Genomic DNA, 10,640 nt, shown 5'->3' on the forward strand with positions numbered 1-10,640 from the left:
CCAGATGTCCAAGCTGTGTTTAAAAAAAACAGAGGAACCAGAGAGCAAATTGTCAACATTCTCTGGATCACAGAGAAAGCAAGAGAATTCCAGAAAAAAACATCTACCTCTATTTCATTGACTACAATAAAGCCTTTGACTGTGGGGATCATAACAAACTGTGGAAAGCTCTTGAACAGATGGGAATACCAGACCATCTTACCTGTTTCCTGAGAAACCTGTATGTGGGTCAAGAAGCATCTTTTAGAAACCTGTATAGAAAAACTGATTCAAGATTGAAAAAGGAGTATAACAGGGATGTCTGCTGTCACTCTGCTTGATTAACCTATATGCTGAGCACATTATGAGAAATGCCAGGCTGGATGAATTATAAGTGGGAATAAAGATAGACAGTAGAAACATCAACAACCTCAGATATGTGGATAATGCCACTGTAATGACAGAAAAAGAAGAGGAACTAAAAGGGATTCTTGATGAAGGTGAAGGAGAAAAGTGAAAGAGCTAGTTTAAAACTAAATATCAAAAATATGAAAAACTAAGATCATGGCTTCTGGCCCCATTACTTCATGGCAAAAAGAGGGGGAGAAAGTAGAAGTAGTGGCACATATACCCTTCTTGGACTCCAAAATCACTGCAAATGGTGACTGCAGCCATGAACTCAGAAGATGGTTACTTCTTGACAGGAAACTTATTACAAACTTAGACAGTGTGTTGAAAATTGGAGACATTACTCTGCCAACAAAGGTCCATATAGTCAAGGCTATGGTCTTCCCATTGGTCATGTACCATTGTGAGAGATGAACCCTAAAGAAGGCAGGGCACAAAAGAATTAATGCCTTCGAATTGTGGTGCTGAAGACTCCTGAAAATCATTTGGGCAGCAAGGAGATTAAACCAGTCAATCTTAAAGGAAATAGATCCTGAATACGCATTGCAAGGACTGATGCTTAAGCTGAAGTTCTAGTATTTTGGTCACTTGATGTGAATAGCTAACTCATTGGAAAAGCCCTTGATAATGGGAAAGATTAAAGGCAGAAGGAGAAGAGGGCATCAGAGGATGAAATGGCTGGATGGCATCACTGATGCAATGGACATGAACTTGGGCAAACTTCAGTAGATGATGAGGAACTGCTAGGTCTGGCATATTACAGACCTTAGGGTTGCAAAGAGTCAGACATGACTGGGTAACTAAACAACAACAAAAACTATACAGCAAGATTTTGTTGTATATCCTTCCTATATGTAACAGTAAAATCTTTATTGATAGTCAAATGATAATTTGTGTTGCTTATTCCTGAAGTAATTAGAATAATAGATTATTTTTACAGCAATATTACAAATGAAGCGGGATTTCTTAATTTTCCTTCTAGTTAATTTTTCCTTAAATTAATTAAGTGTTTCAATTGATTTCTTGATAGAGATGAGGTAGATTGTGATAACCACACAGATCACTACCATTTAAAACAGAATTTCTGACTTTAGGCTAAAAGTTCCTTTGAAGTGACACGTTCCCAAAATGATTTCTATTGCTCTCGGCTACCTTTACCTAAGGCTTCCTCAGTGGCTCAGCAGTAAATAATTTGCCTCCAGTGCAGGAGCTACACGAGATGCTTGTTTGACCCCTGGGCCAGGAAGATCCCCTGGAGGATGACGTGAAAATCCATTCCAGTATTCTTGCCTGGAAAATCCCATGGACCCAGGAGCCTGGTGGGATACAGTCCATAGGGTCATAAAGAGTAGGACATGTCTGAAGTTACTTAGCAAGCACATTTACCTGAAAGTTATGATACTATCATTGAAAACTGCTGCATTGAATGGTGGGTTAAGTGACAGCAGGTAAGTTGGAGAAAGTACTAAAAAAAGTGAGGGACACAGTCCCCTCACTAGTCATTCATACACTTTGTAAGGTAAGTGGAAATACAGAAACATAGCACACCTTGAGTGACAGGTGCTGTAACAAAAGTAATATCAATGCCAATAAAGCACAGAGAAGGGAGTGGTTAACTGTTTGCACAGTCAAAAATAAAGAGAGATTCAGGCAATGCAATAAGCAAGGACAGGAATGAAAGAGCATGGATGTTTAGGGAAATGAAAAGCCCACTTTGCCTGGAGCATCAACTGAAGATCCAAATAAAAATGAAGAAACTTATACAATGTGTAAAAATGAATTCAAAGTGAATCACAAATGGATGCATATAATTCTAACTTTACTGATATAATTAATATTATTGATGGAATTAATAGATAATATAAGAATTAAAGGATAACCAGAACTAACAGATAGCATAAATAACTCCTATAAATAACATGCAAACCAAAAGCCACCTAGTTAGTAAAAGGAACAATACATATTAGGCAATTCTCAAAAGAGGAAGCCAAAACAATCAAAAAACGTATTATAAGAAGTTTAATTTCACTACTCACAGAGAAAATAACAATGACATCAACTATAGATTCAGACTGGTAGAAATATGAATGATTAATAACACCTGCAGTACTTGTAAGCAATCTCAAAAATGACAGAATGATCTCTGTTCATTTCCAAGGCAAGTCATTCAATATCACAGTTATCCAAGTCTCTGCCAGACCAGTAACGCTGAAGAAGGTGAAGTTGAACGCTTCTTTGAAGACCTACAAGACATTTTATAACTAACACCCCCAAAAAGGATGTCTTTTTCATTATATAGGAATGGAATGCAAAAGTAGGAAGTCAAGAAACACCTGGAGTAACGGGCAAATTTGGTGTTGGAGTACAGAATAAAGCAGGGCAAAAGCTAATAGAGTTTTGCCAAGAGAACACACTAGTCATAGCAAACACCCTCTTCCAACAACACAAGAGAAGACTCCACATATGGACATCACCAGATGGCCAACACTGAAATCAGATTGATGATATTCTTTGCAGCCAAAGATGGAGAAGCTCTGTACAGAGAGAGAAAAAAAAAAGACTGGGAGCTGACTGTGCCTCAGATCATGAAATCGTTATCGCCAAGTCCAGACTTAAATTGAAGGAAGTGGGGGAAATGACTAGACCATTCAGGTATGATCTACAGCAAATTCCTTATGATTATACAGTGGAAGTGAGAAATTGATTTAAGGGACTAGATTTGATAGACAGAGTGCCTGTGAACTATGGTCGGAGGTTCGTGACATTATACAGGTGACAGGGATTAAGACAACCCAAAGGAAAAGAAATGTAAAATGGCAAATTGGCTGACTGGGGAGGCCTTAAAAATAGCTGTGAAAAGAAGAGAAGCGAAAAGCAAAGGAGAAATGGAAAGATATAAGCATCTGAGTGCAGAGTTCCAAAGAATAGCAAGGAGAGATAAGAAAGCCTTCCATAGTGATCAATGCAAAGAAATAGAGGAAAACAATAGAATGGGAAAGACTAGAGATCTCTTCAAAAAAAAAAAAAAAGAGAGATACCAAGGAAACATGTCATGCAAAGATGGGCTCAATAAAGGACAGAAATGATATGGACCTAACAGAAGCAGAAGATATTAAGAAGAGGTGGCAGGAATACACAGAAGAACTGTACAAAAAAGATTTTCATGACCCAGATAATCATCATGGTGTGATCACTCACCTAGAGCCAGACATCCTGGAATGTGAAGTCAAGTGGGCCAGAGGAAGCATCACTATGATCAAAGCTAGTGGAGGTGATGGAATTCCAGTTGAGCTATTTCAAATCCTAAAAGATGATGTTGTAAAAGTGCTGCACCCAATATGTCAGCAATAGAAAACTCAGCAATGGGCACAGGACTAGAAAAGGTCAGTTTTCAATCCAATCCCAAAGAAAGGCAATGCCAAAGAATGCTCAAACTACCACACAAGTGCACTCATCTCACACCCTAGTAAAGAAATGCTCAAAATTCTCCAAGCCAACCTTACAGCAACACAGGAACCGTGAACTTCCAGATATTCAAGCTGGTTTTAGAAAAGGCAGAGGAACCAGAGAATGCCAATATCTGTTGGGTCATTGAAAAAGGAAGAGAATTCAGAAAAAATTTCTATTTCTGGTTTATTGACTATGCCAAAGACTGACTGTGTGGATCACAATAAATTGTTCAAAATTCTGGAAGAGATGGGAATACCAGACCACCTGACCTGCCTCTTGAGAAATCTGTATGCAGGTCAGGAAGCAAGAATTAGAGCTGGACAGGGAACAACAGACTTGTTCCAAATAAGAAAAAGAGTATGTCAAGGCTGTATATTGTCACCCTGCTTATTTAACTTATATGCAGAGTACATCATGAGAAACGCTGGGGTGGAAGAAGCACAAGCTGGAATAAAGAATTCTAGGAGACATATCAATAACCTCAGATATGCAGATGGCACCACCCTTAGGGAAGAAAGTGAAGAAGAATTAAAAAGCCTCTTGATGAAAGTGAAAGAGGAGAGTGAAAAAGTTGGCTTAAAGCTCAACATTCAGAAAACTAAGATCATGGCATCTGGTCCCATCACTTCATGGCAAATTGATGGGGAAACAGTGGAAACAGTGGCTGACTTTATTTTGGGGGGCTCCAAAATCACTGCAGATGGTGATTGAAGCCATGAAATTAAAAGACACTTACTCTTTGGAAGGAAAGTTTTGACCAACCTAGTTCAGTCCAGTTCAGTTCAGTCCAATTCATTTCAGTCACTCAGTCATGTCTGACTTTTTGAGACCCCATGAATTGCAGTATACCAGGCCTCCCTGTCCATCACCAACTCCCGGAGTTCACCCAGACTCACGTCCATCGAGTCAGAGATTCCATCCAGCCATCTCATCCTCTGTCATCCCCTTCTCCTCCTGCCCCCAATCCCTCCCAGCATCAGAGTCTTTTCCAACGAGTCAACTCTTCACATGAGGTGGCCAAAGTACTGGAGTTTCAGTTTTAGCATCATTCCTTCCAAAGAAATCCCAGGGCTGATCTCCTTCAGAATGGACTGGTTGGATCTCCCTGCAGTCCAGGGGACTCTCAAGAGTCTTCTCCAACACCACAGTTCAAAAGTATCAATTCTTCAGTGCTCAGCTTTCATCACAGCCCAATACTCACATCCATATATGACCACTGGGAAAACCATAGCCTTGACTAGACGGACCTTTGTTGGCAAAGTCATGTCTCTGCTTTTTAATATGCTATCTAGGTTAGTCATAACTTTTCTTCCAAGGAGTAAGTGTCTTTTAATTTCATGGCTGCAGTCACTATCTGCAGTGATTTTGGAGCCCCAAAAAATAAAGTCTGACACTGTTTCCACTGTTTCCCCATCTATTTCCCATTAAGTGATGGGATCAGATATCATGATCTTCCTAGACAGCATACTAAAAAGCAGAGACATTACTTTTCCAACAAGGGTCCATCTAGTCAAGGCTATAGTTTTTCCAATGGTCATGTATGGATGTGAGAGTTGAACTATAAAGAAAGCTGACTGCCGAAGAATTGATGCTTTTGAACTATGGTGTTGCAGAAGACTCTTGAGAGTTCCTTGGACTGCAAGGAGATCCAACCTGTCCATTCTAAAGGAGATCAGCCTTGGGTGTTCATTGGAAGGACTGATGTTGAAGCTGAAGCTCCAGTACTTTGGCCATCTGATGCAAAGAGCTGACTCCTTTGAAAAGACCCTGATGCTGGGAAAGATTGAAGGCAGGAGGAGAAGGGGACGACAGAAGATGAGATGGTTGGATGGCATCACCAAGTCAGTGGACATGGGTTTGGGTGGACTCTGGGAGTTGGTGATGGACAGGGAGGCCTGGTGTGCTGCGGTTCATGGGGTCACAAAGGGTCCAACACGACTGAACAACTGAACTGAACCAAATTGATAATGCATATTTAAAAACATGAATGAAAAAGATCCACACTTTTAGAAAATAAATGATGGAAAGAGTGTTTTGTAGAAATGGGGTATAAAGGAGGCTAAAGCAATTGCACCCAATGAATTATAAAATTCCTATAAAATACTCAAATGAAACATTAGTATTTGCTGAATATTGGCAGCAGCAGGATTCATAACTTTTTAAATTAATTTTTTGAAATATTTTCATACTGTAAAATATAAAAACAGATATAAAAGAAAAATGAAAGTGAGAGCTCTGGGTTGACTTCTAGCTCTGGTAATAACTTTAATAGAATTTTAGGCATGGGGCTAGAGGAACAGTATATTTGAGCAATGATATATTTAAGCATTTTCAAATTTAAATGATCATAAAAAAGCCTGGTAAGAATATAATATTTGATGTACCAGGAAGTACACTCAGCACCTTACATATATTATCTCATTTATCCCATAGCAATCATCATGTAGAATGAGTCAGTTTCTACTATAATTCTCTTCTATACAACTGAAAAAGCAGAAAAATACTTAACCTAAAAACATTAAGTATTTTGTCCAAGATCATATTATCTGGTGGTGGGCCAAACTGGGATGCAATAAACCCAGTAAGTAAAACACCATATAGAATGTAGTCTGAACCACCAGAACAACCTCTATAGACTTTAATAAGGAAAAAAATTTCTCTGTGTACATCAGAAAACTCCTGCCTGTTACTTAATATGCATCTCAATATCTCAATTTTACTGATAAAGTAAATGAGCCTAACTTTCAATAGAGTTTTTATGATAAACTTAAATGTACAAATACTGGTGAATATAAAATATCTAGTGTCAACTGAAAAAAAAAAAAAAAAACACATACTGTAAGACCTGTGAGTTTAAATTTTAATCAGGATCTTACTGCGGACTATAGCCTGGAAAACAGCTTCTCAGATAGCTCTGAAGAACTGCTCCAAACAGGTAGGGAGGGAAGGACTCCCTACCTGTTTGGATCAAAATTCTCCAAGCCAGGCTTCAGCAATATGTGAACCGTGAATTTCCTGATGTTCAAGCTGGTTTTAGAAAAGGCAGAGGAACCAGAGATCAAATTGCCAACATCCACTGGATCATGGAAAAGGCAAGAGAGTTCCAGAGAAAAACATCTATTTCTGCTTTATTGACTATACCAAAGCCTTTGACTGTGTGGATCACAATAAACTGTGGAAAATTCTGAAAGAGATGGGAATGCCAGACCACCTGATCTACCTCTTGAGAAATTTGTATGAAGGTCAGGAAGCAACAGTTAGAACTGGACATGGAACAACAGACTGGTTCCAAATAGGAAAAGGAGTACGTCAAGGCTGTATATTGTCACCCTGCTTATTTAACTTCTATGCAGAGTACATCATGAGAAATACTGGACTGGAAGAAACACAAGCTGGAATCAAGATTGCCAGGAGAAATATCAATAACCTCAGATATGCAGATGACACCACCCTTATGGCAGAAAGTGAAGAGAACTAAAAAGCCTCTTGATGAAAGTGAAAGAAGAGAGTGAAAAAGTTGGCTTAAAGCTCAACATTCAGAAAACGAAGATCATGGCATCCGGTCCCATCACTTCTTGGGAAATAGATGAGGAAACAGTGGAAACAGTATCAGACTTTATTTTTCTGGGCTCCAAAATCACTGCAGATGGTGAGTGCAGCCATGAAATTAAAAGACGCTTACTCCTTGGAAGGAAAGTTATGACCAACCTAGATAGCATATTCAAAAGCAGAGACACTAATTTGCCCACAAAGGTCATCTAGTCAAGGCTATGGTTTTTCCTGTGGTCATGTATGGATGTGAGAATTGGACTGTGAAGAAGGCTGAGCGCTGAAGAATTGATGCTTTTGAACTGTGGTGTTGGAGAAGACTCTTGAGAGCCCCTTGGACTGCAAGGAGATGCAACCAGTCCATTCTGAAGGAGACCAGCCCTGGGATTTCTTTGGAAGGAATGATACTAAAGCTGAAACTCCAGTACTTTGGCCACCTCATGCGAAGAGTTGACTCGTTGGAAAAGACTCTGATGCTGGGAGGGATTGGGGGCAGGAGGAGAAGGGGATGACAGAAGATGAGATGGCTGGATGGCATCACTTACTCGATGGACATGAGTCTGAGTGAACTCCGGGAGTTTGTGATGGACAGGGAGGTCTCACGTGCTGTGATTCATGGGGTTGCAAAGAGTCAGACACGACTGAGCGACTTATCTGATCTGATCTGATATGATTTCTGGCTAGGGAATATGTACAGTCAAGCACACACTTTGGTAAAATATCACTGCTAGTCACAAATAACAGATATCCCAGTTAATGATTTTATGCTTTTCTACATATGTGAAATTATAAGAATCTGTGTTTATTAAAAGTCTTCCTAAAATAGACATCAAACTTGGTAAGATGCTTGTTTTTCCAAAGCACAGAATGCCTCGTCCAGTTTTCCCCCAAAACCCTTCCAGGGTGCACTGTCAGTCATCGACTGAAGGGGCTAGTGACTTAACCTTATAGGATAGTGAGGAAAATCCTTTGTTTTATGCTGGCAACATCTCTTCCCCCAATGGTCAAGCTTTCTTTCACTCCCTGTCCTCCTGCTCTTCCTTTATCAAGTATTCTCCATAAGAAAGGCTTATAAGAAAAATGCTGTTGTTTTGTGCTTATCAACAGTGATGCTATGGCTAGAAACATGTGGGAGCATTCATCTGAGCCCAAAAATCTCCCCACAGATAACTCTCCTTTCAAAATTTATGCTATGGCTGGACTAGCCCTTGTGATTCTTATTATGACTGCAAGATGCTCTTAGTCATAACCATAAGGAAACTTTGAAAAACAAAGTTTATTACACACACTTCCCAGAGGGTACACCTGGTACCTCAGAGTGAGGTGGGGAAGAGTAGTGAGGTGGGGAGGTGAGGAAGTGGGGGAGATGGAGATTTGGGGAGGTGGGGAAGCAGGTCTGGGCTTCTGATTTTATTTGGTCGAGGGTGGGGGCCTAAGGTTTCACAGGTTCCATTGCTTATTGGTAATTGAATGCATAAGAGTGGTTAAGTGCCAGACGGGAAAAGCAAGTGATCAAAAGGTCTATTATGAAGTCAACCAGTTACCAGATATCTCTAAAACAAAGGAAGGGGGTGGGGCCTATGGGGGTAGGGAGTAGGATGTCCCCTCCCACAGACTCTCACCAAGTCCTGTTTCCAGGTGAAGCTGCAGAGGATGGATAGTGTGCTGGACCAGCTCAAACAGTTGATTGCAGTGGAGGCTGACACAGGCAATTTCCACCCTATTGACTAGTACGAGCCCCAGAATGCCAACACCAATGCATCCTTGATCCTGGCCATGGCACAGATACCCATCTATCAGGAGCCGGTGGAGGACGTCATAGCCTATGCAGGAGTCTCGGTGGGTAACAAGAGGAACAAATTATAAATGCTCTTGATAAACTTTGTTTGCTATTTGGAGCAGAAATATTGAAGAAAATTCCAGGATGGGAATTCATGGAAGTGGATGCAAGGCTCTCTTTCAATAAGAATGCCATGTTGGCCCAGCCCAGCACCCCATCAAGATATACAAAGAAGCCAGGATCATCAAGGACTGGATTCTTATAAAACTGTCATCCACCTGAAAAAGAATTCAGTCTGGAAAGAAGCTAGAAGAGGAGCATGGCATGCACTACAGTATAACCCTACTCTTATCCTTTGCTCATGTGATGGGCTATGCAGAAACAGGTGAACTCATGTCCCCATTCCTGGGTTGTATTCTCAACCAGCATGTGGCCAACACATACAAGAAGTTGTAGGAACCTCTGGAGGACTCACTAGTAAAGAGTGTCAACAAGATCTGCAACTATTACAAGAAACTCCACTGTAAGATGATCATCATGGGTGCCTCCTTTCACAGCACTGCTATGTCAGGGCCTTGGAAGCCTGGTGCTGTTTTCTCACCACCTCACCCCAGGTCAAAGACCACAGCACGATGGTGCCTGCACTGTTCGCCAAGGCGGTCCAGCTCTGGAGAAGTTCCACCTGGATGAAAAATTCATCTGCTGACTGCACAAGGAGGACCACATGGCCATGGAGAAGCTGTCCAATGGGATCCGTAGGCTTGCTGCAGAGACTTTGAAGCTGAATCAGATGCTGATGAAGGAATGTTCAGCATGGAGAATGGAAAATAGCACAACTCCTGAAGCTGGACCACAAGATCTGCACTATCTTTGAACTGGGGCCTAGTTGCACATGTTTTGCAATGAATCTTGGATTCTTTACTACTTGGAATGAGGAGGAACCATAGATACTTGATTATATGTAAAACTTTTTTTAAATATTTTATTTTATTTTTTTTTTGTTGTTAAATAGATAACCAGTTGGAGTTTGATGTGTGATGCAGGGCATCCAAAGCTGGTGCTCTGTGGCAACCTGGAGGGATGGGGCAGGGAGAGATGTGGGAGGGGGTTGAGGGTGGAGGGGACATATGCTTGCCTATAACTGATTCATACTGATGTATGGCAAGAACCTTCACAATATTGTTAAGTAATAATCTCCAAAGTAAAATAAATTAGAAAACAATAAAAATAAACAATAAGTGTAGAAAAGATCCTCCCCTAAAAGCCATCGGAGAGTGTAGGTCTTTTGAACATGAGCTGCCCATTCTTCTTGCTTGGTGCCCTGCAATAAATGCTGTATTTTCCTTCATTGCAAACTGGTATTAATAGATTGGCTTTGCTGTACATCAGGTGAGCACATCCAAGTTTCATTTGGTAACTTTGGTTATTCCAGCCAAAGTAGAACCAGTGAAGATAGTTCTATAAAATATTCATA

General features: G+C 40.5%; 1 pseudogene; it reads left to right on the forward strand.

Annotated features, from left to right (window-relative positions):
- The first annotated feature begins 3,022 nt into the window (after positions 1-3,022).
- On the forward strand, positions 3,023-10,080 carry LOC789861 (transaldolase-like; annotated as a pseudogene).
- Positions 10,081-10,640: the final 560 nt, after the last annotated feature.

The sequence above is a fragment of the Bos taurus genome, chromosome 12, assembly GCF_002263795.3.
Source record: "Bos taurus isolate L1 Dominette 01449 registration number 42190680 breed Hereford chromosome 12, ARS-UCD2.0, whole genome shotgun sequence".
NCBI lineage: Eukaryota > Metazoa > Chordata > Mammalia > Artiodactyla > Bovidae > Bos > Bos taurus.